The 27685-nt window shown below is 46.7% G+C and overlaps 1 long non-coding RNA gene across 1 annotated transcript in view; it reads right to left on the bottom strand.

The window, feature by feature from the left end:
• Window positions 1-27685, bottom strand: part of LOC139262897 (uncharacterized) — a 142948-nt gene extending 115263 nt beyond the window's left edge. Inside the window, exon 1 of the long non-coding RNA XR_011592992.1 lies at window positions 27508-27685. This is a non-coding gene — a long non-coding RNA (uncharacterized lncRNA). The remainder of the gene's footprint in view (window positions 1-27507) is intronic.

The raw sequence follows: 27685 nt of genomic DNA, 5'->3' as shown, positions 1-27685 counted from the left end.
CTCGCCCATAACCCGCTCCAGCCCCCCTCCCTGAACTTACCTGAGGGCGTTTCAGCGGCCTAACCTAGATGTTCGCTTTGCTGGCAAGCTGCCTGAGGTCGTGCAGCAGGTGTCCACAGCTCAATAATTTAGATGAAGGCGATGCCCAATTTCAGTTGGGCTATGGGCCCTATGTGTTTTGGTGCAGCGGATTGTTCCTTGCACCCAGTTTGTGTCAGTAGGACTACACTATGCAATCTCTACACAAAGAATTTATACATTCATTCTTTTCTGTTTAAAAAAAAGTCAATTTTGATAGCTTTATCTCACCCTGCCATTTTGGAATCAAGGTTACAAGTAACTAGGCTGTCTTTAGTGCATTTAGCATATCCTACAGTACTCTTATTTCTAAAATATGATAGTTGCTGAATGAAATAGATCCTGCTGCTGGAGAACACTGAAGAGCATTTTTGTGATTTAGTTTCAAAAGCCTTATTTGGGGAAAAGTGGGGAAATTCTTCACTGTCAATAACTTGTGTGAAAAAGGCCCCGATATTAATTCAAAGGCACGTTGTGAGTGAGGGAAGGGGTGTCCGATATTGCATGGGAATCCTGCAAGTAAGTTCAGCATGTCTGGCAGTGACATTTTAATGCAGCCAGCTCATTAGCATTTTAATTCCAGTCCATTTTGCAGCAGCGAGCATGGTGCACCCCCGCAATACATGACCTTAACTTCAGTATTTAAAGGACCAATCCAAAGATGGAATTTGGAGGAGTTTGGAGTTGGAAAGGTGGGACAATGAATTCCGGATGCTCAAAGGCCGTGCCCCGCTTCAATGACACCTCCCTTGATGTGCTGCTGGGGCTGTGAGGAGCTGGAGAGAAGAGAAATAATCTTCCCCAGCAATGGGAGGAAGAAACCTGCTTCTGCCACAAAGAAGGCGTGGCTGGAGGCGGCCCAGGAGATCAGCAGCAGAAGCACTGTGCCACTCTCCTGGATTCAGTGCAGAAAGGATTTTAATGATTTAAAGTTGCACATTCACTTACATCCTGCTGCGTACATCATTCCACCCCCTCACTCTGCCTTCTCATGCCTACTCCATTATATTACTCCTCACACCATTTAACTTGCAAGCGGAGCCATCCTTCTCTTTCTATGTACTTGCTCACATCCCCATCCATCCACCACTGCCACTCAACCTCATCCCTATGCAATTTCATGCCTCAACAAATACACTGCATCCATCAGGTGGACACATGCCATTACAGTCACACATAGGTCTGTTCTTTCCTCCATTGTAGGAGAAAAGAGCACAGAACACTAGGGAGAAGGAGAGAACCAGAGGTGATCCACCACAAATTTACCAGCTAACAACTGCAGAGGAAGAAGCACTGGAGATCAGTGGCATTTTGGTGTCCCTGGTCATCGGAGATGGAGGCCTTCCAGCAACCTGGTGACACAATTAAATATCACTGACCCACATGTCATACAAAACTCAGTCATGTTGACTTGATTTCAACAGCGAGTGAAATCGTGAAATTTGATCATCTTCATAATGCTAAGTTACAAGGTACTTAGCTTGCCAGTACTAATTCATATCTTTTCTCTCCGCCAGGGCCTTTATGCACATTGGCAGACCTCATGGATGATGAATCCTCATAGAAGCTGTTTCATTCTAAGGGTGGACCCTCACAGGACTCATGCTTACCATGCACTAACGCAGATTCTTGAACTTCGGTGGGACCAGTTAGACAGATAGTTAGGTTTTCACCTGGTGATTCACACTTCACAAGTGAGCGAAAGCAAACACGGGTGGCAGGGACAACTGTGGAGAGTTTGTGTCGGAGAGTACAGCCCTCTGCAAGCTCTGCTTATCTGGTGCTGTACCCCGGGGGCCGTCAATGAAAACAATGATTAGTGAGGAGCAGCAGACAATGTGTGATGTATTGACCTGCCTTCCAAGCACACTGACATGACTGCAGAGAGAATGGAGCAGTCTGTCTCAAGCATGAGTTTGGTTGATGTCACAGGGCATTGCAATGATGTCTTCTTCCTTGGATAGACTGGCGAACTCTGTGGAACATCAAACGTGGCAATCAAATGAGTCTTGCCCACGGCCATGCATACTCTGGATGTCAACATGTCTGATGCCTTCAATAGGATGACAATTATCTTAGCCTTGGCCTTACAACATCGCACTGATCTGCTCTAATGTGCTCTCCAGCAGAATCGTACCAGCGAAGTGCGGCTGGCCCATGAAAGGGATGGTGGCAAAAGGAGACATGGAATTGGGAACTCCACTCATAGTGCTTACAGCTCTCACCAGTGGCCTCCTCCTCAGTCAGTGCCCACCATGCTACCTTGTGCCCCGATGGCCGAGTCTGTCCCTTCACAGCTGCAGGTGGAGCAGTCTTTGGCAGGGCCCTCATGGGAACCAAAACCCAGAGGTCATTGGCCAAGAGCATCTCAGCAGTCAGAGCAGGGACATGAGCAGCCTGCCTCTCCCTCAGCTGAAGCTACAGGGCTTGCATCACATAGGAGAGGTAGGAAAAGGAAGCGTAAAGCTTTGTAGTTGAGAGTATGACAGTATAACAGATGACTGTATTCCTGTTCCCACCTCTACCACTCCACCATTTCCCTTGCCACTGTCTGTCAGCCAGCCAGCCCAAACTACAACCGCCCATGCCGAAGTGGTGCAGTCTACAGCCAGGCCTTCTAGGGCCACAATTGCTCGAGGTCGTCCTGCAAGGCCATCAGAAGTTTCCCGCACGGAAATTCAGCAGCCTTCCACCAGCCATGCTGCAGCCATTGGGGGAGCATTTCATAGGAGTGCTAGGTTAGGAAAAAGCACACACATTTTCTTCATGTAAATATGTCTGAATTGATTTTTAATAAATTTAATAATTTTGTTTGGAATCTTTTGTAGTGTCTCTCGTATCAGCATTGTGCCCAGGTGGACACTGTGATATCCCATGAGACCGGGATGGTATGATGGCGGTGTGGTGAGCAATAGAAACATAGAAAATAGGTGCAGGAGTAGGCCATTTGGCCCTTCGAGCCTGCACCGCCATTCAATAAGATCATGGCTGATCATTCCCTCAGTACCCCTTTCCTGCTTTCTCTCCATACCCCTTGATCCCTTTAGACGCAAGGGCCATATCTAACTCCCTCTTGAATATATCCAATGAACTGGCATCAACAACTCTCTGCGGTAGGGAATTCCACAGGTTAACAACTCTCTGAGTGAAGAAGTTTCTCCTCATCTCAGTCCTAAATGGCCTACCCCTTATCCTAAGACTGTGTCCCCTGGTTCTGGACTTCCCCATCATTGGGAACATTCGTCCCACATCTAACCTGTCCAGTCCCATCAGAATCTTGTAAGTTTCTATGAGATCCCCTCTCATCCTTCTAAACTCCAGTGTATAAAGGCCCAGTTGATCCAGTCTCTCCTCATATGTCAGTCCTGCCATCCCGGGAATCAGTCTGGTGAATCTTCGTGCACTCCCTCAATAGCAAGAACATCCTTCCTCAGATTAGGAGACCATAACTGAACACAATATTCCAGGTGAGGCCTCACCTGTACAACTGAAGTAAGACCTCCCTGCTCCTATACTCAAATCCCATAGCGATGAAGGCCAACATACCATTTGCCTTCTTCACCGCCTGCTGTACCTGCGTGCCAACTTTCAATGACTGATGAACCATGACACCCAGGTCTCATTGCACCTCCCCTTTTCCTAATCTGCCGCCATTCAGATAATATTCTGCCTTCGTGTTTTTGCCCCCAAAGTGGATAACCTCACATTTATTCACATTATACTACATCTGCCATGCATTTGCCCACTCACCTAACCTGTCCAAGTCGCCCTGCAGCCTCTTAGCGTCCCCCTCACAGCTCACACCGCCACCCAGTTTAGTGTCATCTGCAAACTTGGAGATATTACACTCAATTCCTTCATCTAAGTTGTTAATGTATATTGTAAAGAGCTGGGGTCCCAGCACAGAGCCCTGTAGCACTCCACTAATCACTGCCTGCCATTCTGAAAAGGACCCGTTTATCCCGACTCTCTGCTTCCTGTCTGCCAACCAGTTCTCTATCCACGTCAGTACATTACCCCCAATACCATGCGCTTTGATTTTGCACACCAATCTCTTGTGCGGGACCTTGTCAAAAGCCTTTTGAAAGTCCAAATACACCACATCCACTGGTTCTCCCTTGTCCACTCTGCTAGTTACATCCTCAAAAAATTCCAGAAGATTCATCAAGCATGATTTCCCTTTCATAAATCCATGCTGACTTCGTCCGATCCTGTTACTGCTTTCCAAATGCGCTGCTATTTCATCCTTAATGATTGATTCCAACATTTTCCCCACTACTGATGTCAGGCTAACTGGTCTATAATTCCCCATTTTCTCTCTCCCTCCTTTTTTAAAAAGTGGTGTTACATTAGCTTCTCTCCAGTCCATAGGGACTGATCTAGAGTTGATAAGACTGTTGGAAAATGATCACCAATGATCCACTATTGCTGGGACCACTTCCTTAAGTACTCTGGGATGCAGACTATCAGGCCCCGGGGATTTATCGGCCTTCAATCCCATCAATTTCCCTAACACAATTTCCCACCTAATAAGGATATCCTTTAGTTCCTCCTTCTCACTAGACCCACTGTCCCCTAATACATTCGGTAGGTTATTTGTGTCTTCCTTCGTGAATACAGAACCGAAGTATTGGCTCAATTGGTCTGCCATTTCTTTGTTCCCCATTATAAATTCACCTGAGTCCGACTGCAAGGGACCTACGTTTGCCTTCACTAATCTTTTTCTCTTCACATATTTATAGAAGCTTTTGCAGTCAGTTTTTATGTTCCTTGCAAGCTTCCTCTCGTACTCTATTTTCCCCCTCTTAATTAAACCCTTAGTCCTCTGTTGAATTCTAAATTTCTCCCCATTCTTGTGTATATTTGTCAGTATAGTACATAATGAATTCAGCTCATTCACAACTGATACGCAAGGGTCAATTTTATGCTGAGCGGTAACACAAAAGTGTCTATTGTTCTGACATTTCTGGGGGAAGATTCTTGTCCCTGCAGGAGCTATTACATTGCCTGGCTGTAGTGAATAGAGGACAACTGTTTGATTAGGAACACATGCCTATAAAGGAGCCTGTCTGATAGTTTGTCCATTTAAATGCTGACAAGACGACATTTATTGCCCATCTCTAATTGCCCTACGATTTGGCCTCTTCTTGAAACTACAGTGATGGTAATGCTTCCATAATGATAGTGAACTCGAGGATTTTGACCGAGCGATGCTGAGAGAACAGCAGAATATGTCAAAATCTAGATGATGTGTGACTTGAACAGGAATTTGAAGGTGAAGGTGGTCTAATGATGTTACTGACTTTTTGACAATGATCCTGTATTTGCTGTACTCAGGGGAAGAGGAACGTCTGCCCCAAGGCCAAAAAGAAAAGGTTGCAACCATTGTAGGAGCATTGGCCAGAATGTGCCTTACCCATTCGGGTTTGGATGCGTGGTGGGTCGGAACCGTGTTGTTGTAATGATCCCGCTCCTCACACTGACCCTTTCCTATTCAGGCAGACATGCGCGTTTCCCAGCCCTATTAAATGGTGCGGGTCTGATGATGTAATTGATCACTCATTTCCAGTGGGGATATTTAAAGCAGCCTTGGCCACATCGCATTTAAAGGTTCATCTAGGGGTGTGCAGGGAGGATATTACACGATCTTCTTATTGCTGACACTTCAAAACATGACTTTACAAAGACAAAGGGCTGCACCCAGGTTTTCAGATGACTCTTGACATATTCTTATGGAGGGAGTCAGTGCACGCAGGGAGGTCCTCTTCCCTGCTGATGGGCAGAAGAGACCGCCCCAGGAGTCAAAAAGAGCCTGACATCTATTAGCTGAGGAGCTGAACATCAGGGATGTGGTGAGGCAGATCTGGGTGCAGTGCCGGAAGGGCTGCAATGATCTTATGAGATTAGGACAGGCGAGTGCAAAGCCACACTCATCTTCATCCTGCTGTGCCTGTCACCACATCCCGACCTCTTCCTTCCCAACCCTGCTCCTGCACATCCTTACTCACACCAACATACCTTGCACATCCACCCATTCCTCTCTCTGTACAGACTCACATCCCCACCTGACAATCCACCCCTCACATTTACCTTCATCCTAATGCAATCATACCAAATAACACCACACAAAGAGGCTATTTGACAGTGGCACTTTGGCATTGACGCCACACTCCCTCATAGTCACCCTCAAAAATGCAACACACACATTGCTTACACTCATGCCATTACTCTCACTCAAACTTCTTTTTGTTTCCTTCTTGCAGAAGAAACAAACAAACAACAGAGCGAGGGAGAGAACCAGAGATGGCCCTCCATCCTTCACCACTTTAACTCCAGTAGAGGAGGTCGCCCTGGAAGTTTCGAGTTACGGAACTGCTGGTGGTGGGAAAGAGAGAGAGGGGGATCCCTCGGCAACCTGGTGACGGAATTACATCTCATACAGCTACATGGCATACAACAGTCACTCATATGGGGACTGATATCAGCAGCTAGTGAATGTTCATCATGTGCATAATGGAATTGTTACCAATTCTTAATATAACATTTCTGAATCATCTCTTTACTCTTCCACAGGTCCATCAAGTGCCCCCGCCCCCAACCCCCCCCACTGTCCAGCTGGAGGAGGAAGACAACTCCTCAGAGGATCCTCCAACCTCTGAGGCTGCACCGTCACCCACCTAAGCGCACCCAGCACCAGCATACCTCGGTGGGTCCTATGCAAGATAAAGTAGTGTCTCACAAGTCACAAGTGAGCAAGAACAGATGATGGAGACAGGAACAGCAGAGGAGACTACTTACTAGAGGGCGCAGGGCGCTCCCAGCTCTGCTCAGCTGCATGTAGATGCTGAGCCCCAGGCCATCAAGAAAGAGGTGTAGGAAGAAGTGCAGGAGGCTCTGTCAGGATTTTTAGTCGTGATGTCTGCAAGTGTGCAGAGAATGGGGGAGTCCATCTCTAACAAGAGCACCATCTTTTCGCAGGTGATGGGGACAGTATGCGCTTCCATTGAAAGGATGGCCACCAGCATGGAGCAGCTATTGCACCACTCACATGAGCACATGAGCATATGGACAACAGATAACAGAGGCTCAAAGACCTCCTCTCAAGGAGGGATGTAAAGGTAGACTTGGGTCCTCAAGGCCCCACTGGTGTTCTCCAGCAAGTGCGGGTGGCCCATGAGAGGGATGATGGTGAGAGGGCACATGGAAGTGGGAGCTCCTCTCAAAGTGCTCACACTTCTCCCCCGTTGCCCTTCCCCCCCTCAGTCATATGCCTCCTCAGATCGTGATGGCCAAGTCTGCCTCTGCACAGTCGCAGGAGCAGCAGACTTTGGCGAACCATCATAGACTCCAAAACCCAGAGGTCATCCGCCAAAAGTGCCTATGCAGTCACAGCAAGGAACTGAGCAGCCTGTCTCTTCCTCTGCTGAAGTCACAGGGGATGCACCTTGTGGAAGCATGCATAAATGAAAACTCACACAGAAGTAGATGCACAGGGCTAAGCACCTGGGTGTTTAAAGAAGTGTTATTGTTAAGGTTCTGTTAATGTTATGACACATATAAAACTACTTATTTTCACCACTTTCTGTTCATGCCCATTTTTGTCTGATACTTTGGAAGTGGCTTAGTGAGTTGGAGTGAATAGTGAGACATAACATTACCTCCAGCAATGGTCTTCAGTGTGAAAAGATTGGTCATTGTAGGGGTGCTTTATGGTGTTGATGAGGGTGGGGTGGGGGACCTGGCACAGCATTAGGCAGCCATATGGGTATAATGCAGTATGTTAAGTCGATCTGTCCATGAAGAGGCCATCCCTGGCCTCCCGATCAGCAATGTGCTCTGGCGCATTAATTCACCTAATTGGCTGACTTGTCAAACAGGGCATCGGTGAGCTGTGTGATGCATCTGTGGGCGGAAAACTGCGAGATGCCGCAAATGTCTTCTGCAGATCCCTGGAAGGAGCCCGAGGTGAAAAGGTTGAGAGCGATGGTGACTTTGACAGCCACTGGTAAGACGAGTCCACCAGCTCCTCTGAGCTGTAGGTCTTGCTCCAGTAAGCTGCAAATGTCTGTGATGACTTGGCGCAATAGCCTGAGCCTGCTTTGGCACTGCTGTTCCGTCATTGTTGAGGAAGCTCATCTTCTGCCTGTATACCCTGTGTTGGGGGATCGCCTCCAGCACGGTGCAGCCCTACATTGATGTCCTCTGTCCTGTGGATCATCAGGGGGTTGAGAAGAAATTTGTTGCCGTATTTGCTGCTGGTGTTGGGACTCATCGTGGTCTGATTCTGAGGACCAAGGTGAGATAGTATAAACGTCACCCATGCTGATGTAATAGATGGCCGGTCAAGTAGCGATCAGAGGAGCAAACTGTCAATGTTTTGATAGTTACTAGCAATGTGTTGAGAGTAACTTCCGAGGTTACAGAAAAGACTTGTAAACTTTTGACACCCAAACCTGTGCTCAAAATGGATTCAGCCTTTCCCTTAGCAAGTAATGAAGTGTCATGTGGGAGTATTTATTGGGATTTCTATGCTGTGCATTAATGACCTCGATCAATGGCCAGAGCTTCCGCTGCACATTAACAGACGTGGTTCCCGAGCTGCGTGATTCCTGTGGTCATCCAGTGAAATTCAAAAGGTCTGCTTAAATTTCCTGTTGTGGGTCTGACAACAAGGTTTTAATGCGTTTAATTAGGTTGCCCGCCTCTGCCGTTCGGGTCCATGGTGGCTGGCAAACACGTCTAAGTTAAAGGCACAATGACGATGCATTCCCGACGCGCTCGCAATTTCTGCCATTTTTACTACTGTCTCGCCTCCAAACCTGCATGCCTGGCAGATTCCAGCCATAGGAAAAGTAGTAGGCTATTTTTCTACTCGAGGCTGTTCCGTCATTCATTTCAAACATGGCTGATCTGTATCTCACCTCCATTTACCCGATTTTGCTCCCTATTCCTTGATACCCTTACTTAACAAAAATCTATCAGTCTCACTCTCAATAAATGTACTATTTCTACAGAATACTATTCATTTATATGTCAATGCAAATAACATTTGTCTGTTGATTCTCAGCCTGATCCTCCATCTGATCGAGTGAATTTGTATCTGCCTATTGAAGATAAGATCATGTCATATATGCCAATAAGCAAAAATACAGTGTCAAGGGTTCTCGATTCAATTCCTGAGATCTGTATATTGTGCAGATAAAGACACACTCTGGTTCATAGGGGACACAAGATTCATTTATCAGAGTAGTCATTGATGCTTAATGAAGAAAAAGATATAGCTTAAAAACTCAAAGACATCGGTCTTTGCACTAATTTGGTTCAGTTACTGCTCAAACAAAATAAGCAGCAATTTCTTCAAATCAGGTTTTTTTTAAATTCTTGCTGGGTCATTTTTATGATTATTTGTTATTTCAATAAAAAATGTTCAGTTGTCTCTCGACTGTCTTCTTTTTCCCCATCCCATGTTTTCAGACTCATTTCAAACATGGATGGAATCCCTTCAGTATGGTGGCTGTTAATCTTCAGAGATGCAATTATAACTTATACTGAAAATTCAGTCTGATTTTTCACTCTTTTAAAGCTCCATATTCATGTGAAGATTGTTGCCTGGTACACATTGTGAAATTCTAATCATGACATCAATGTAAATATTGCACACGTCTATTCAGCAAATGTAAATACACTGTGTTGCGGTACCGTACCATAAAGCACAGTGGCTTCATGATCAAAATGTGTTCTTTTAGAACATCCCCCTGAAATTAGGCAATTTGCTTGGGGAAAGGGCAGCAGGGAGAACCAATGGCCTGCCATTCATGGCAAAATATACCAGTACAATAATGGGCATCACCAATAGGCCACTGGTTCGTAATTCTATGCTGAGATTACGTTCATTTTTCAAATGAAGTTTATGTATATCTCTATTTAATGGCAGCATGAATTGATGACTTTCTTTCAATTGTATAAAGCTGTGTTTATCTTTGAAGTTGGAATAGGAAGGTTGGTGTTTTAGTTAACTGCAACTACTGGAATATTCTTTGGTGTTGATGGTTATTGTGCATAGGGAAAAGTTGCAATAAGAATTTGCCAACTAACGTGATTTGGTTTGAACTGACATGATCTTAATTGGTTAATGTTGTTCTAAATTTTTTCAGTGAGAAGTTGCATGTGGCTTGGCGTAGCTCCAGGAAGCTTGTTTTTTTTTCCCCTTTCCAAACTAGCTTTGTTCAGTTTGTCGTTTGTATAGCTGTTTGAAACAATTTTCTTATTACTGCCGCATGGTGGAAAAATGTAAATTAAAAAAAAATTAAAACTCTCCTTGTACCACAGGAAGTTCTAATTCGTCAGACACTATTGGGTAATATCAGCAAACCTGCACGCAAAGCATGCAGCCATAGTTGAAAGGATCAAGGGTAGGCGACAAAGCTACAACATTGTAGCACCCCCTTTGTGTACATCTGTTTGCTGGGTCAGCAGGGACACTGAATTTACAACATATGTCTAGTTCATGAAAATATAAAAAAGTAAGAGGAGGATTTAATGCTTTGTTTGCATTACTTTGCGAACAACGTACTTTTGAGAGAGAGGAACATTTGAAACAAGCCAATGAAAATAATCTTTTAACTCATATCATTTTTGTGAAGATAAGAACCCTTTTCCCCTTTCATCAAGTTATTTTCTCTCTGGGACATTGATCAACTGTGGCCAAGGAAGCGAGCAAATGTTGTGAAACCTCGGCCAACGCCTCCCTGAGTCATTAAAGTTTATGACATTGGTCCAATGACGATCCCTATATATTAACCCCTCCTCCACGAGAGTAGTGCTTCCGTTCAGTTGTTTACCACAGAAGTGTGGACTGAATAAATGTTAAAATTAATGTGCACTCATTTGCTCTTGAAAAGGTTGGTTTGCTCCTTTTTCAGTTCTTAATGTAACATTTTGGTATATCGTTCAGAATGAGCTCACTAATGCTCAGTTTGGGTTCTGCCAGGTCCACTCGGCTCCAGACCTCATTAAAGCCTTCGTGCAAACTGTTGTGTATGCAGACTATAGATATAATCTCTGTGTAGTCACTTTATAGTTGCATAAGATGGAGACTTGTTTATCTGATGTGCTATCAGTAAGGTTTGCACTGTATATATACATACTGGCACTACTAGAGGGTGCAACTGGTGGAGACCGAGGTTTTTTGTGGCAGAATCGCAGGAGAGAAGGATCAAGGCAGTCGACCTTGAGGACAGAGGCAAGATGGCATCCCTGCTGCAGCGAGGGGCAGCGTGGCTGAAAAAAAAGATGGCCGCGGCAATATCACGAGGTGCAACGCTGAGGGACCAACATGTGGTGTCTAACAAAGGACTCGACTGGGGTAAAGCCAGCAGGGTTCTCTTAAAGGAGACCTGCAACCAACTGAGCTTAAAGAGACATTGTGTGCATGGCAATCAATGTAACGAACCAGGGGATCGAGGGTCTAACGAGAAGGGGGAACTGAGGGAAATCCTTATTGGTCAGGAAATGGTGTTGGGGAAATTGAACGGACTAAAGGCCGATAATTCCCCAGGGCCTGATAGTCTGCATCCCAGAGTACTTAAGGAAGTGGCCCTAGAAATAGTGCATGCATTGGTGGTCATTTTCCAACATTCTATAGACTCTGGATCCGTTCCTATGGATTGGAGGGTAGCTAATGTAACCTCACTTTTTAAAAATGGAGGGAGAGAGAAAACAGGGAATTATAGACCGATTATCCTGACATCGGTGGTGGGGAAAATGCTGGAATCAATTATTAAAGATGTAATAGCAGCGCATTTGGAAAGCAGTGACAGGATTGGTCCAAGTCAGCATGGATTTATGAAAGGGAAATCATGCATAAAAATCTTCTAGAGTTTTTGAGGATGTAACTAGTAGAGTGGGATAAAGGAGAACCAGTGGATGTGGTGTATTTGGACTGTCAAAAGGCTTTTGACAAGGTCTCACACAAGAGATTAGTGTGCAAAATTAAGGCACATGGTATTGAGGGTAATGTATTGACGTGGCTAGAGAACTGTTGGCAGACAGGAAGCAAAGAGTGGGAATAAACGGGTCGTTTTCAGAATGGCAGGCAGTGACAAGTGGGGTGCCGCAGGGTTCAGTGCTGGGACCCCAGCTATTTACAATATACATTAATGATTTAGACGAAGGAATTGAATGTCATATCTCCAAGTTTGCAGATGACACTAAGTTGGGTGGCAGTGCGAGCTGCGAGGAGGATGCTAAGAAGCTGCAGGGGGACTTGGACAGGTTAGATGAATGGGCAAATGCATGGCAGATGCAGTATAATGAGGATAAATGTGAGGTTATCCACTTTGGTGGCAAAAACAGGAAGGCAGATTATTATCTGAATGGTGACAGATTAGTAAAGGGGAAGGTGCAACGAGACCTGGGTGTCATGGTACATCAGTCATTGAAGGTAGGCATGTAGGTACAGCAGGCAGTAAGGAAAGCAAATAGCATGCTGGCCTTCATAGCGAGGGGATTTGCGTATAGGAGCAGCGAGGTCTTACTGCAGTTGTACAGGGCCTTGGTGAGACCACACCTTGAATATTGTGTGCAGTTTTGGTCTTCTAATCTGAGGAAGGACGTGCTTGCTATTGAGGGAATGCAGCGAAGGTTCATCAGACTAATTCCCGGGATGGCATGACTGACATATGAGGAAAGACTGGATCGGCTAGGCTTATACTCACGGGAGTTTAGAATGAGAGGGGATCTCATAGAAACTTATAAAATTCCGATGGGACTGGACAGGTTAGATGCAGGAAGAATGTGTCCAATGTTGGGGAAGTCCAGAACCAGGGGTTACAGTCTAAAGATAAGGGGTAAGCCATATAGAACTGAGATGAGGAGAAACTTTTTTACCCAGAGAGTTGTGAACCTGTGGAATTCTCTGCCACAGAAAGTTGTTGAGTCCAGTTCGTTGGACACATTCAAAAGGGAGTTAGATATAGCCCTTATGGCTAAAGGGTTCAGTGGGTATGGAGAGAAGGCAGGGGCGGGGTGCTGAGGTTGCATGATCAGCCATGATCATATTGAATGGCGGTGCAGGCTCGAAGGGCTGAATGGCCTGCTCTTGCACCTATTTTCTATGTTTCTATATTTCTATGAACCGATTAAGATTGTGAACAAAATGTTGTTGCGAATTGTCGGTACTATTCCAAATGTAAAGAACAAAATGTTGTTGCGAGATGTTGGGAATAGAGTGTATCCAAAAGTAGCAAACAAGCGACCTCAGAAGGGTGAAGGCACTGATCCTGATACCCTGCCCCAGGTCTATCCCATGCTGCAGGCACCCGATGGCACTATTTGCCACAGACCCGGAAACAAAAACGGTGCCGATACGCGCAATCGGCCGTCGTTGCCCACCACCCGAGTGGAGACGGCGCAGCCCCTAGACCCAGTCGCTACCTCGGCCATGTCTGGGAGCGAAAGGTCAGAATCAACGAGATCCGCAAACGGGACCTGGAACAGCCAGGTTCCCAACACCGTTAGAAAGCAGGCAGAAGACTCTGCAGCTCTCAACGGAGGACAGGGAGGTCACACACATCTGTGGCTCTGCCCACCATTAGGCAACAGCAAAGGCCCTGAGTCCTGGCTAGGTGAGCGAACCAAGCCCACCCCGCTAGCAGGGGATGCAGCGCCGCCATCAGACGACTAGGACCCCGTCCGGTTGCTCTGGAACTAGCATCCTCGCATACCTGTACTGCTACCTCAGTACTTACCATGACTGAACCATGAATGCAATCTACCCAATCCTGGCAGACGACCGTAAAACGTAACGAATGTAAGTGACTGAACCAAGGTGTCATGATACAAACTGTGTAAAAAATTGGCAGGGCCCATTATAAAAGGCTGCACACCATGCTTGTGACTCACTCTGGCGTTTGGAATAAAGGACCAAGGTCACTACAGTTTGAGTACAACACAGTGCCTCATGGAGTACATTATAGACATAATACAAACATAGACAAAAGAGCTGAATTCCAGAGGTGAAGTGAGAGTGACTGCCCTTGACAGCAAAGCAGCATTTGATTGAGTGTGGAATCAAGGAGTCCTAGTAAAATTGAAGTCAATAGGAATCTGGGAGAAAACTCTCAACTGACTGGAGTCCTACCTAGCACAAAGGAAGATGGTTGTGGTTGTTGGAGGCCAATCAGCTCAATCTCAGGACATCGTTGCAGGAGTTCCTCAGGGCAGTGTCCCAAACCCAAGCATGTACAGCTGCTTCATCAATGAAGCAACTCCTCAGATATTGAAGCAGTGCATGCCCGCATGCAGCAAGACCTGGATGACATTCAGGCTTGGGCTGATAAGTGGCAAGTAATATTCGTGCCACACAAGTGCCATGCAATGACTATCTCCAACAAGAGATAGTCTGGATGAGTGCAGTTCCCACAACAGCCAAGAAGCTAGACAACATCCAGGACAAAGCAGTTTGCTTAATTGCCATCCAATCCACCACCTTAAACATTCACTCCTTCCACCACTAGCGCACTGTTGCTGCAGTGTGTACCATCTTCAAGATGCACCGCAGAAACTTGCCAAGGCTTCTTTGACAGCACTTCCCAAATTTGTGACCTCTACCACTTAGAAGGACAAAGGCAACAGATGCATAGAAGCAACGCCACCTGCAAGCTTCCCTCTGCGTTGCATACTATCCTGACTGGGAAATATATCACCATTCCTTCATCAGCGCCGGGCCAAAATCCTGGAACTCCCTACCTAACAGCACTGTAGGAGAACCTTCATCTCACGCACTGCAGCGATTCAAGATGGCGGTTCATCACCACCTTCTCAAGGACAATTAGGGATGGGCATTAAAGGCTGGCCTTGCTGGCTACGACCACATCCTGTGAATGAATAAAAAAATGAGCATGAGGAACTGTACAACTCTTGGGATTGTAGAGTAGGATCTGAAATTGGACTTGAATGTTGGAGTTGAATAAAGACTGAAGGCAAATAGTTGTAGATATTAGTGCTAGATTAGAAGTGCAGCTAGCAGTATGATCTATTGTAGGATCAAGTGTGCTATGTTTGAGCTTGGCCTAGTGTGAGGTATGATAGTTTTGTAGTATGACATTGATGCAGACTTTAGAAAATAACTTTAGTCTTACCTTCATGGCCCCCAGGTTTTACTGAGCAGAACATCCATGGGGCACACTCTACCCAGTAGGCCCTCTAAAATGCATTGGACTATGTGGTTAAGAAGGCATACAGGATACTTTCCTTTATTAGCCAAGACATAGAATATAAGAGCAGAGAGTTTATGCTAGAATTGTATAAAACACTAGCTAGGCCATAGCTAGAGTACTGCGTACAGTTCTGGTCACCACACTACAGGATAGATGTGATTGTACTAGATAGGGTACAGAGGAGATTTACAAGGATGTTGCCAGGACGACAGAATTTTAGCTATGAGGAAAGATTGGATAGGCTGGGGTTGTTTTCTTAGGAACAGAGGAGGCTAAGGGGAGACTTAATTGAGGTGTATAAAATTATGAGGGGCCTAGATAGAGTGGATAGAAAGGACCTATTTCCCTTAGCAGAGAGGTCAATAACCAAGGGGCATAACTTTAAAGAAATTGGTAGAAGGATTAGAGGGGTGTTGAGAACTTTTTCACCCAGAGGGTGGTGTGGGTCTGGAACTCACTGCCTGAATGGGTGGTAGAGGCAGAAAGTACTTGGATATGCACTTGAAGTGCCGTAAACTGCAAGGCTACAGACCATGGAAAGTGGGATTAGGCTGGATACCTCTTTTTCAACCGGCGCAGCCAAGATGCGCCGATTGGCCTCCTTTTGTGCTGTAAATTTCTCTAATTCTATGTACTTTATAAGTCCTCTATTTGCATAGATTATTGAGGCTCCTGCCTGACTCAAAAGGCATCTGAGCTGCCCAGCAGAAGACCCAAGTTAAAATAGTAACGGACCAGGCATGGGCTTGTACGTCAACTACTCCAATTTTAACTCTGATACTACACCGTTTCCCCCAGATGGAGTAAAAATTGGCTCTATTCTATGGCACACTGAGGGATTGCATGGTGTGGTATTGTTGAATTTAATAGAATCATCAAGGAGGACAGTTCAATATGATTTGAATGAGATTTTAGCTTGGCAGGTAGCCAGTGACCCAAGATCAAAGGTTACTGTGGTGAGACTAGAGATTTTTCTTCACATAAATAGTAATCAACACATGGCATGGACTCCCAGACAGAACAGTGAAGGAGAAAACCCTGGCATTATTTATGAACAATTGGATCCTGCAGTGGGTTTGTGAGGAGCTGTAGGCTCTTACTGGTTGGATGGATTAAGATTGGTTGAATAGCCTTCCTAATACATAATGATCTTGTGATCACAGACTGGACAGCACATAATTTCAGTCAGCCATGGCTCAGTTGACAGCACCCTTATAGCTGAGTCAGAAGGTTGTGGGTTTGTATCCCACTCCAGAGACTTGAGCATAAAATCTAGGCTGACACTTGCGTGCAAGACAGAGGAGGGGTGAAATTGCCCCGTGCCCCGTTTGGAGGCGGTGACCTTCCGGGTCCGGGACATTTATCGCCCGGCCCGGAATTGCCACCCCGGCACGGAATTCGGCCCTTCCATCCCTCAACGGAGGCGGAGCGCTATCGGAGGCACTCCGCGTCCACGGAAGGGTGGTCCCAGGCGGTAGCATGGTGCGGGGTCCAGCGCCGCACTCTGGAGCGCAGTGCCCCACCGGCAACGTCAGCGCTATGCAGATGCTCCACGTAGCGCTAACGCAGCAGAATGCTCCTTGCCTTAAATTAAAGGGCCGGGCCGCTGCGCGCTCTGTAGTCATTTGGCGGCCGGCACTGGGACACCAGGGACACCCTTGATCCGGCCAATAGCCTGGCACCCATAACAGAGTGCCGGGCTGCAGGATGGCAACCTGGTCGAGGCGAGGGTGATGTGGCGCCCCATGGCACAAACAACCTCCACTTTAAATGGAGCTCCGGCGGCGGTAGTGACTCGCGAAGCTGGCGGTGACATTGGCCAGCACCATCCTTGCCGACCACCAGGCAATTTCCCCCAAGAGGTCGGCGCGGGATCAGCACGCATGGCGATGATGCCATCGCCGTGCGTGCGCCAGCCTGGGACGCCAATCGCAGGGCGAACCACTAACGGCGCAATGTCCCCCAAACCTCCGGGGCAATTTCCCTGAAGGCACTATAGACACCTTCCCAGGTGATAACCTCATTGCACTAAATTGGCACTAATGGGGCTATAAAAAAGGGCATTTTTTCCCCCAGGGAATTCTACATTGCCAGAGGTACTGTCTTTTGGATGGGATGTTAAACCAAGGCCCTATATGCCTTCTTAGGTGAATGTAAAAGATTCCATGACACTATTTCGAAGAAGAGCAGGGGAGTTTTCCCCAGTGTCCTGGCCAATATTTATCCCTCAATCAAACATCACTAAAACAGATTATCTGGTCATTGCTGTTTGTGGGACTTGCTGTGCACAAATTGGCTGCCGCTTTTTCTACTTCATTGGCTGCAAAGCACTTCGGGATGTCCTGTGATCATGAAAAGTGCTATATAAATGCAAGTTCTTGCTTTGTTTATTTTTTGTCTAATAACAATGGTTCAAGATAAATGGGAAAATAGCTGCACAATGTTTAATTAAAGATAAATTATCACTGGGATTAAAATTAGCGTTTGGGATTTTTCTGTTTAAGTAGCAGTTTTATTTAAAATTGAACTTTAGCAGAGGTTGTGTCGGGGGCAATGCCAGAGATTACTCGGACACAAGCTCACATCAGCAACCTTCCACACACCGTTCCCAATATTGACCATGTTCCTTGCTAGTGGAGTGGATGCTGTTCGTTGGCTGTAAGATTCAGTACTGGGAGGAAGTGAAATTTGGAGGGTCTGTCATTCTGGGCACTCTCACTCATGTCCTAACACTAGCAGAGATACTGGGGGTAATTTTAACCCAAAAAGACAGATGGCTTGGAGTCGGGTAGGGAGTTAAAGTGTTAATAATATGAATCCCAACCAGAACCCGCCTCCAAACCGCTCACTTCCGGTTTTAACGGAGGCAGGAGGGGGCGAGGACAGAGATTGCAAATGCAACTCATGTCCTGCCATTAAATTGGGCAGGGCCTGCGGGAAACTCAAGTTTCTCCCAGGTTTCCCGACCGCTTCCTAGACCCCTGCTCTCAACCCACCAATGTATTAAAATTCAGGCCAGTGAAGTAGTTTCACACTTTATTCTCTCAACTAGAAATGGTAAATAGTATGGAAAGAACCCAAAAAGAAAAAAGGAGAAAAATCATCATCATCATAGGCAGTCCCTCGGAATCGAGGAGGACTTGCTTCCACTCCCAAAGTGAGTTCTTTGATGGCTGAACAGTCCGATACGAGAGCCACAGACCATGTTACAGGTGGGCAGACATTTGTCGAGGGAAGGGATGGGTGGGGCTGGTTTGCCGCGTGCTCCTTCCAGTGCCTGCGCCTGACCTCTTCCTGCTCTTTGCATCGAGACTCAAAGAGCTCAACACCCTCCCGGATGGACTTTCTCCACCTCGGGCGGTCTGCGGCCAGGGTCTCCCAGGTGTCAGTGGTGATGTCGCACTTTACCAGGGAGGCTTTGAGGGTGTCCTTATAACGTTTCCGCTGGCCACCTTTGGCTCGTTTACCATGAAGGAGCTCCGCATAAAGCACTTGCTTAGGGAGTCTCGTATCTGGCATGTGTACTACGTGGCCTGCCCAGCGAAGCTGATCGAGTGTGGTCATTGCTTCAATACTGGGGATGTTAGCCTGGTCGAGGACACTGATGTTGGTGAGTCTGTCCTCCCCGGGGATTTGCAGTGGTAATGGGCTAACCAGCTTGAAACTATCTGAACCAAGTCAATTTGATTTGCCCAATTCTGCAAATCTCATTGGGAAGTAGATTTTAAAAAGCATTCTATGAAAATAAGCATTTCTATTAGAACGAGAATATTTTGCTGGAATCAGATCTTGTTTATATTTTAAGACAACAATCTCATGGTAAGACTAATCAGAACCTTCTTGCTACTTATTAGAATGTTTTAAGATGATTTAAAAACCAATCCATCTCAGCATTCCTTTCTGTGAGCATTTTTAGTGGTAGAGCAAATGTGAGAGAAAGTAATCTTGTCTCTATGTATGAACAACAGGTCTACGGAACAGGATACACATTTGGTCTAAGTACTTACTGTACTATACACAAAGCTTGTAGCACAGGGGCAAAGGCTGAATGTGCAAGCTATGTATTCGGTAAGCACAGGCCAAGGTTGTAATGCATGATATATAGTATAAGAATAGAACCAGGTTCCCTTTAACTTCAGGGCATTCTCGAGGGTCAGGAGCAATGCAGCCGCGCGGAGGTTCTGGAGAGCGAGAGCTGGTCACTCCAGGTCTTACGTTGCTCTCAGACATCAGAGAGTGTAATCGGAGGTACTCGGAGCCTGGGGATCAGGTTATATTATTCGTTTAATATAAATGGAAGACCAAATCAGTCACTATAATGAAGCTCGTTATTATAAAAAGCACTTATGAGTGAATCATAAATGGACTTATTGTCGCCGAACTAACAACCTTTTGTTATGACGGTAACCACTAAGAAATCTGCTAACATTAATGTACTGTGATTTAAAAGAAAAATGAAACCTTACAGCCCAGCATATCCTGAATGCCCCAGTGAAGATTTACAATGCTAATTTATCTTGGATCATGCCCAGCCTGTCTCCATTAATACATGATGCAACTTTTACAAATTGTAAGTCTTCTAATGGCTTGAGTTGGGTTTAGCTCTGATAAATACACTCATTTGCTAAGAATCTCCTTATGTTTGGTTCAGATCAAAATTTCTATGAACTAAAATACAGACACAAAAGGGACAATATGCAAATTATCATACCGTGGTCAATGTAATAATTTAATCAGCTGCTGCAGGAAGAAATCTAGGAGGTAGCTAACTTCATTGATTGGAGGCCATATGCCTCTCCCAGGGCAGGAGATTCACTTGTGCAAATCCAAAAAGAGTTTCACTTGTGCAAATAGTAAGAGTGTATTTAAGAGCAATATTAACAGAGCCAGGAGAAAGCTCCTGCCCTCTTAACTCCACTTTGACTAAATTCTTACCCTCATATTTAATAATAAAATGAAGGGTAATAGAGGGTAATGTTGAATTCTTGGATCAGGGTATTGTGTTGAACTGAAAATGTTATCCTTAGATCCAGCAATCTGCAGGAAGTTATTAAGCACAACAGAATTCTCGACTTGCATAAGAGTTATGTTTGGTCATATTTACTTATATGCAACAAATTGTTTGTCAGTTTTTTGGAAAAGCACTGCCTTGTTAATAGAACATTCCGACAGAACCAGAACTGCCCACATCACCAGAATAAGCTTCAAGATACATGTGGATTAGAAAATTAGTATTAGAGTTTAACAATGGCATTAAAATATACTCTTTTGCATATTTTGGCCAACTTTCAATGGAAGATATCAAAATATCAAATATGCTGCCGAAACTCCTGCTAACAGAAATAATTTTAGATATAGAATCTCCAGGAAAAGTCAATAAGTGTTCACCTATTTTAAGCGTTTTTTTCCTTATCGTGCCTTTACTCTAAACAGTGGTTATACTCTAAACCAAACAGTTGGACAGCCATCAACCTTTTGATGGAGATCAGTATTTCTTAAATAAAATGCGAAAATAAGATGATCTCAACATTTTCATTGTGGAGGAAAGCACAGATGTACAGCTGCTGAATTCCTACTACTGATATAAATTGATAAGTAACTATGGGCCCAAGTTTCGGGCCGCGCAACCCCGATCTAGACGCCTGTTTTTCTCGTCAAAAATAAACTTACAGATTCTCCGGCTCCCTGTAGGCCCTCTGGAGCCGGGTGCGGCGCAGCACGAGCTATGGGGGGGCGAAGCCAGGTCCCTGCGCTGAAAACAGTGCCGGGACCTCTGCACATGCGCGCTACAGTGGGCGCGCATGTGCAATAGCTCCAAGCGCCCAAAACTGTGTGGGAGGGGCCCGAAGCATGCAGCCCATAGCCCTGGCCGAATGGCCTCACTGGGGCTGTGTGCATAAGGCTTCTCCCACGCCCAGCTCCTGCTTCCTCCCAACCCGACTCGACTCCTGCTTCCCCCCGCTCCCCGCCCCCAGACCGGACCCGACCCCCGGACTGGACCCGACCTGCGCTAACCCCCCCCTCACCACCCGACCTGACCTCCCTCTCCCTCCCTCCCTCCCCACCTCCAGACCCGACCCGCGCTCCCTCCCTCCCCCCACCCCCCGACCCGAACCAACCCGACCTCCATCTTCCCCCCCGACCCCTGACCCGACTCATGCTCCCGACTGCCACCCCCCCCCCCCGGACCGGACCCGACCCAACCTCCCTCCACCCCCTCGACCCAACCCGCGCTCCCGACCCCGACCCGCGCTCCCCCCGACCCGACCCGCGCTCCTGACCCCGGACCCCGGACCCGACCCGACCCAACGCCACCTACTTGTAAATCTGGTGCTGGAGACGGGCCCTTCCCGAAGTCTTGGGCCGGGCCCGTTCAGCCTCCTCCCCCTTTTCCTTCCCCCCCCCTTCTCCTTCCCCCCACTTTCTCCTCCCACCTTCTCCTCCCCCCGTTCTTCTCCCCCTTCCCCTTCTTCTCCCCCCTTCCCCTTCTTCTCCCCCCCTTCCCCTTCTTCTTCCCCCCTTCCCCTTCTTCTCCCTCCCCTTCCCCCCTTCCCTCCCCTTCTCCTCCCTTCTCCTCTGTCCCCCTCCCTCCATTCCCTCCCCCCTTCTCTCCCTCTACCCCCCTCCTCTCCCTCCCCTTGCTGTCAGAAACACAGACAGACAGACAGACAGACAGAGAGATAGAGACACTGACAGAGACACACTGCGGGGGGGGATCCCAGCATGCTGTTGGAGGGCTCCCGGTGCTGCAGTTGGTAAGTAGAAAATGTTTTATTTATTGATTTAAAAAAAAAATTATTTCTTATTAATTTTTTTTGATTGATTTATTGGTTGATTTATTGATGTATTTATCATTTATTATTGATGATGGCTCTTTATTTGCAAAACTGAAGTGTTTAATGTTTGTAAACTTCCCTTTAAACCTCCCACCCCCCATTCCCTACGCCTGATTTTCCAAGTGTAGACAAGGTTTTTCTGAGCGTACAAAAATCTACACTTCCTCCATTCTAAGTTAGTTTGGAGTAAGTTTTCACTACCTAAACTTTCAAAATGGGCGTAAGTGGCCGGACACGCCCCCTTTTGAAAAAGAAAATCTGTTCCAAACTGAAACTGTTCTAACTGACTCGAACTGGAGCAAACTAAATGCTGAGAATTGCAATTTCTAAGATACTCCATTCTAAACCAGTTGCTTCAAAAAAACAAGAGCAACTCAGGCCGAAACTTGGCCCCATATTGTGGGCCGTTCCCGTTCCCTTAAGGCCTGTTACCACTGGAAATCGATGGTCATGCTGCGGAGTGGAATGGCCACTGATTTTTCGTGTAATGGTCGCCATTTTGAAAATTCGGTATCCAGGCGGTGACCCACTCCCCCCCACTGCCGCTCTGCTGCTGTCGATCTGTCCTAAGTGCATCATCAATGTGAATGTGAAATTCCGCTGACAAAATCTTGCCGTTGCCGCTCGGTGCCACTGTGCACAGTGTTGGGAGTACTTCTAAAATGGAGGTGCAGCTGCCATTAAAGGGGAGGGTGCACTGCTGTGGCCGCCATATTTTTTTTTGCTAGCTGACTGCCAGGTCTGGCTGACAATTATGCCGCCAGGTTCAGCCGGGTCGCCAACAGACCACCTGGCACCCCCTCTTGCGTGCCAGGCCACTGGCCCAGCCAAAACCCTCCTTGGTGGCCCAGTGGACCTAGCTTCAATAATCGCACCGGCTCTCCTATTTACGTGAAGGGAAGAGACGTGGTGACGGCCAGCGTGATGACGTCATCAGCACTACGCTGATGAGTGACAGCGGCAGACGCTCTGCCCGCCCCCAACTTCCGCATGTCTACTGTGCGAACTTCTGCTCACTGCTGCACTTCCGCCCCCATTATGACCGACTTCCAGTCCACTGGAAATAAAAGTCCAAAGTGCGGAATTTCGCTCAAGAGGCCACCGCATCAACTGCGCCAGTAAAAATACATGAAACAGGGTAAGTGCGCCACATTTTTGCGGGGTGGGGGGAGGTTCAATTTCTGCCCCACTATTTATTAAGACAAAATCAGGGCTTAAAAAGCTGAAAATAAATCAGGAGGAACATTAACCTGCATGTTCATAGCCTGTAAATATTGTGGTATTCAACCAATTTTCAAAGCCAGTGCCTACTCTTGAAGGGAATTATGATTATAAAAGAACAGTATATTGTATGGCTGATTGGGTGCCACTGGTAAGGAGCAAAACCCACAGAATAGGGAAATTGCAGCCTCTGGTTTTCTATTCAATGGGGAATCAGCCTTTGTGTGCCAGCAGTTTGGTTTATCTTGCAATAGTGCACAGAAGGAAATTAGGATCCATAAGCACACATTTGTGTAATTCTTGCAGAATTCTTACAACGTCGGTTTTGTTCATGGGAGCATCAAGTGCAAAAGCAAAGAGGTAATGCTAAATCTAATCACTGGTTAGGCCACAGAATATTTCATCCAATTTTAGCCATCCTGATTTTAGGAAGGATGTCAAGACCATTGAGAGTGTACTTATGAGATTTATAGGATGATACTGAGGGAGGAGAGACTAAAGAAACTGATTTCTTGTCTAATTACGCTCCTGTGAAGCACCTTGGGTCATTTTAGTATGTTAAAGGTGCTATATAAATGCAAGATGTTGTTGTTGTGGGGACAGGAAGCCACTTAAGACTGCGTTTTTATCATATTTTAAATGCTGAACCAGCCTTACAATTTCTCTTATATTGCCCTAAAAAGTATTTCTCGCCAGCAAAACAGATGCTTCCCTTCCAATCCAGTATGCAATATTCATCCAGAATAATTCATCTCTAAATATTTTGGTTCCCCAGTCCAACAAAACCTCTTTGGCAGAGCCTGCAAAATTTCCAGAACTAACATAGTATAACCTTTTCTCCCGAAACTCCAGATCTCAACTGAAATAAAAGCGATCCTTATAGGAAGACCTGATGTATCACATGTCACAAAAGCAATCCTAAGAGTTACAATTAATCAGATCCATTGTAGAAACAGTAGATGCAGAGAGTTCCCATTCTATACATCACATATAACTGCCTCACTTCATTGCTCATATGTTGCATGCTTAAATTCAGTCACTGGATGAATATCACCAACAATCAGGCCTCACTATATATTTATCCTCCATTTACAGTACATATAAATCTTAGTCTGTTGTATGAATTAAGTGAGCGAGGAACCAGGTTATCCCCTGTAAGTCACACTGTTGGGGCAAATTTAACCCTGCCCGCTCGATGAAAACCAAACAGGCAGAGAGTTAAAATTGCTCATGTGACTCACCTGCTCACAGCGATCCTGCAGGTTTTGATTTCAACCTGCTCTTCTTAACAGATAAGCATGAGACCCACTGTAAACCAGCAGGGTCCTACTTCAAATATGCCCGACGGGCTCCAATTACATCATCTGCTATAAGTGGTTGTGCTTTTCCTGCCAGGTCCTCTGAGCAGGAAGAGCAGTCAAGGCGAGAAGAGGCCCAAAAAGGTTAGCTTCTTAACTTTTTTTTGGAGTGCTCCTCCAGGCCCCCCGAGGAAAGTTGAGGCTTCTCCTGGCCAGGGCCTCCCCGCTCCCTCACTGATCCTTGACTGCCGAGGACTGTTTGTTGGATACCCGGCAGCAGTGTCCTGCCGCCAAACATTACGCTCCTGCCCACCAGCCATCTGCCGCCTCCCACCAGTTTCAGGCAGGAAACTGGCTGAGGGCATGCAGGTGGTGCCAGGATATAAACTCTCCGGGACCACACTATGCTGAGAACAGGATGGTTCACCGGCCGCCTCAGCCCGCTCACCCCCGAGTTAAAATTGGGGCTTGGGTACATGGTTTGCCTTGTGTTACTGTCAAATATGTCAGATTTTACACCAAAGTTTCTCTCTATGTTTTGCCAGCTTTTAAACAGTACACTGATCTAGAGATTAGCACTGTATTTTAAAGGAGATAGTAGCGAAGAAATCCTGCAATAGTGTTTCGGCACTGTGGTGAGGCAACACTTCCACCTGCCATTTTCACCTGCTGCTGACCCTATCCCAAATTCTGTCTATTGGGTAATTTGAACAATAGGGATATTCGGCACTTGGAAGTTTCTTTTTGGTCAGGATGGATGCCGTGGCGGCTGAGGGGCGGAAATGCTCTTGCAACGGACGTGCCGCGTCGTGCTGACACGTCACAACGTCTCATCCCTTCAGTTAAAGGGGGTGGCAGGCTGCCTGTTGGCTGCCTGGCTGAACCCAGGGGCATAATTTTCGGGCTGACCTGGCAGTCGACCGACAAAATAAAATAACATGGGAGCCATGGCAGTGCGCCCTCCCCTTTAAGGGCGGCCGGACTGCCATACCACAGAGAGTGCACCTACCGATGGCAGGGCTGCTCCCGCACGGCAATACCGGGAAAGGGGCCATTTCCCGAGGGACAATTTCGCGAGGGGTACCCCGCAAGTCAGTAAGGGGTCGGCGCATGCACACCGCGGCAGGAATACGGGCGGGGCGATCTCGGGCACCGCTCCAAAACTCACGAAGGGCAATTTACAAAATGGCGGCCCCTCCACGGAGAGCCGGCGGCCATTCCGCGCTGCCCCGATGCCACCGCTTTCAGGTGGCCAGGGGCCTTATCGGGAGGGGCAATTTCGGCCCCTCAATATGTTGCAAGGTGAAACGCTATGCTGTGGATTTGTGCTCAAAGTCGTCAACATTTATTTCTCAATCTCAGCCACGATACTGTGAAGAGACAGGAGGGAACAATCAGAAGCAGATGTAAACACAAGCTTGCAGGATGCACACTGTGAGGAGTGGAAGGTAGGGAAAACAATTCTTAAGAGGGAATCTATCTTTTTGTCTTATTCTAAAAAAGGTTAATTTATTGGCAGGAGTTAAAGGGATAGAAATTGCCCTCTGCCGGAAACGGGGTGCACCAACTCTTTTGGAAGTGTTCTGGCTGCCGCAATGGATGAGGCGGCCTATCTGGCAAAACTCAGCTCCTCGGGGTTATTTTTCCAGTGGGGCGGAAGTGGATCATCATGGGTACAGAAGTGGGAGCAGAGCGCAGTGGCCGTCACTAGCAGGGCGGAACTGGGGGCGGGACGCAGCTGTCAGTTATCAGCGCCGTGCTGATGACGTCATCGCGCTAGCGCCTCACAACGTCTCTCCCCTTCAGTTAAGGGGGAGAGCTGCTTGCGAACTTTACAGATATTTTAGTTAGGTCTACTGGGCTCCCAGCACAGGTTTTGGCCGGGCCAGCGGCATGGCACCCAAGAGGGGCTGCAGGGCGGCCCGGCTGAACCTGTGGCCATAATTGTCGAGCCGACCTGGCAGTTGGCCGACAAAAAAAAGTAACGTGATGGCCGCGGCAGTGCGCCCTCCCCTTTAAGGGCGGCCGAGCCGCCATTTCACACAGAGTGCACCGACAGCAAAAACTGTCGGGGGCACCGGTCGGTGGCGGGGCTTCTCCCGTGGGGCAATTTCGGGTAAGGTGCAATTTTGTGAGGGCATTTTCGTGAGGGAGTCCCCACCAGACAGTAAGGGGTCGATGCGTGCACCCTGTGGTGGGAAAATAGATGATGCGGACCCAGACACCACTGCGCTCCTGAGTTAGGGCAATTTCTAAAATGGCGGCCCCTCCAAGGCGAGTCGGCGGCCATTTTGCGCCGCCCTGTGGCGGTCAGAGACCTTATTGGGAGGAGCAATTTCGGCCCCAAAATCTCTCTTCACTGCACAAGTTTTCACATTCCTATATCGCATTTAGAATCTGTGATCTTTCTTAATTGAAGGGACCAGCTCAACACAACAAAGACGCACCAAGCGTTCTAGCATCAGAATGTGAAACTGAAAGGAAATAAAGCCTACATGAAAAAATACAAATCTTTTTAAATTGCGAACTTCACTTCGAGGTGTTTTCCCACAAGTTCAACATTTTGTGTTACTCTTATTGTCTACCCTCGACTACCTACACAAATTAATTCCGCTTTTATGCCCATCATCAGCAATGAACACATCTTGTAACTTTCAGGGTGAGTAAATAATGGATGCTTCGAATGTAAACATTGTTCTCAGTTCTGCCAGCAACAAGACAAATGAATATCTGTTACTGTCCAAAGCTACACATCAAACACTGAATCATAAACAACACCTAGAAATGTATCAAAGTGAACAAGAAAACTCGTCACATTACTTTCAATTCACAGAGCACTGGAAAACGTTGGTTTACCTTTCTGTAAATGTTCGAGCTCAAATCTCACACCACAGAGTGACATGTCCCTTTGTCCACAGCAACATACGCAGCTACATATTCCAAATGCACTGTTCCATAAATCCCAGGCCGTCTGCATGTATCTTGTGTTAAATTTGTAACTGCTGATAGACAGGAAAGCTGCCTGTACTCTCCA

The sequence above is a fragment of the Pristiophorus japonicus genome, chromosome 4 (genome assembly GCF_044704955.1).
Source record: "Pristiophorus japonicus isolate sPriJap1 chromosome 4, sPriJap1.hap1, whole genome shotgun sequence".
In the NCBI taxonomy this organism is placed as follows: Eukaryota; Metazoa; Chordata; class Chondrichthyes; family Pristiophoridae; genus Pristiophorus; species Pristiophorus japonicus.
The sequence above is the reverse complement of the archived record's forward strand: the minus strand, read 5'-3'. Positions and strand labels throughout refer to the sequence as shown.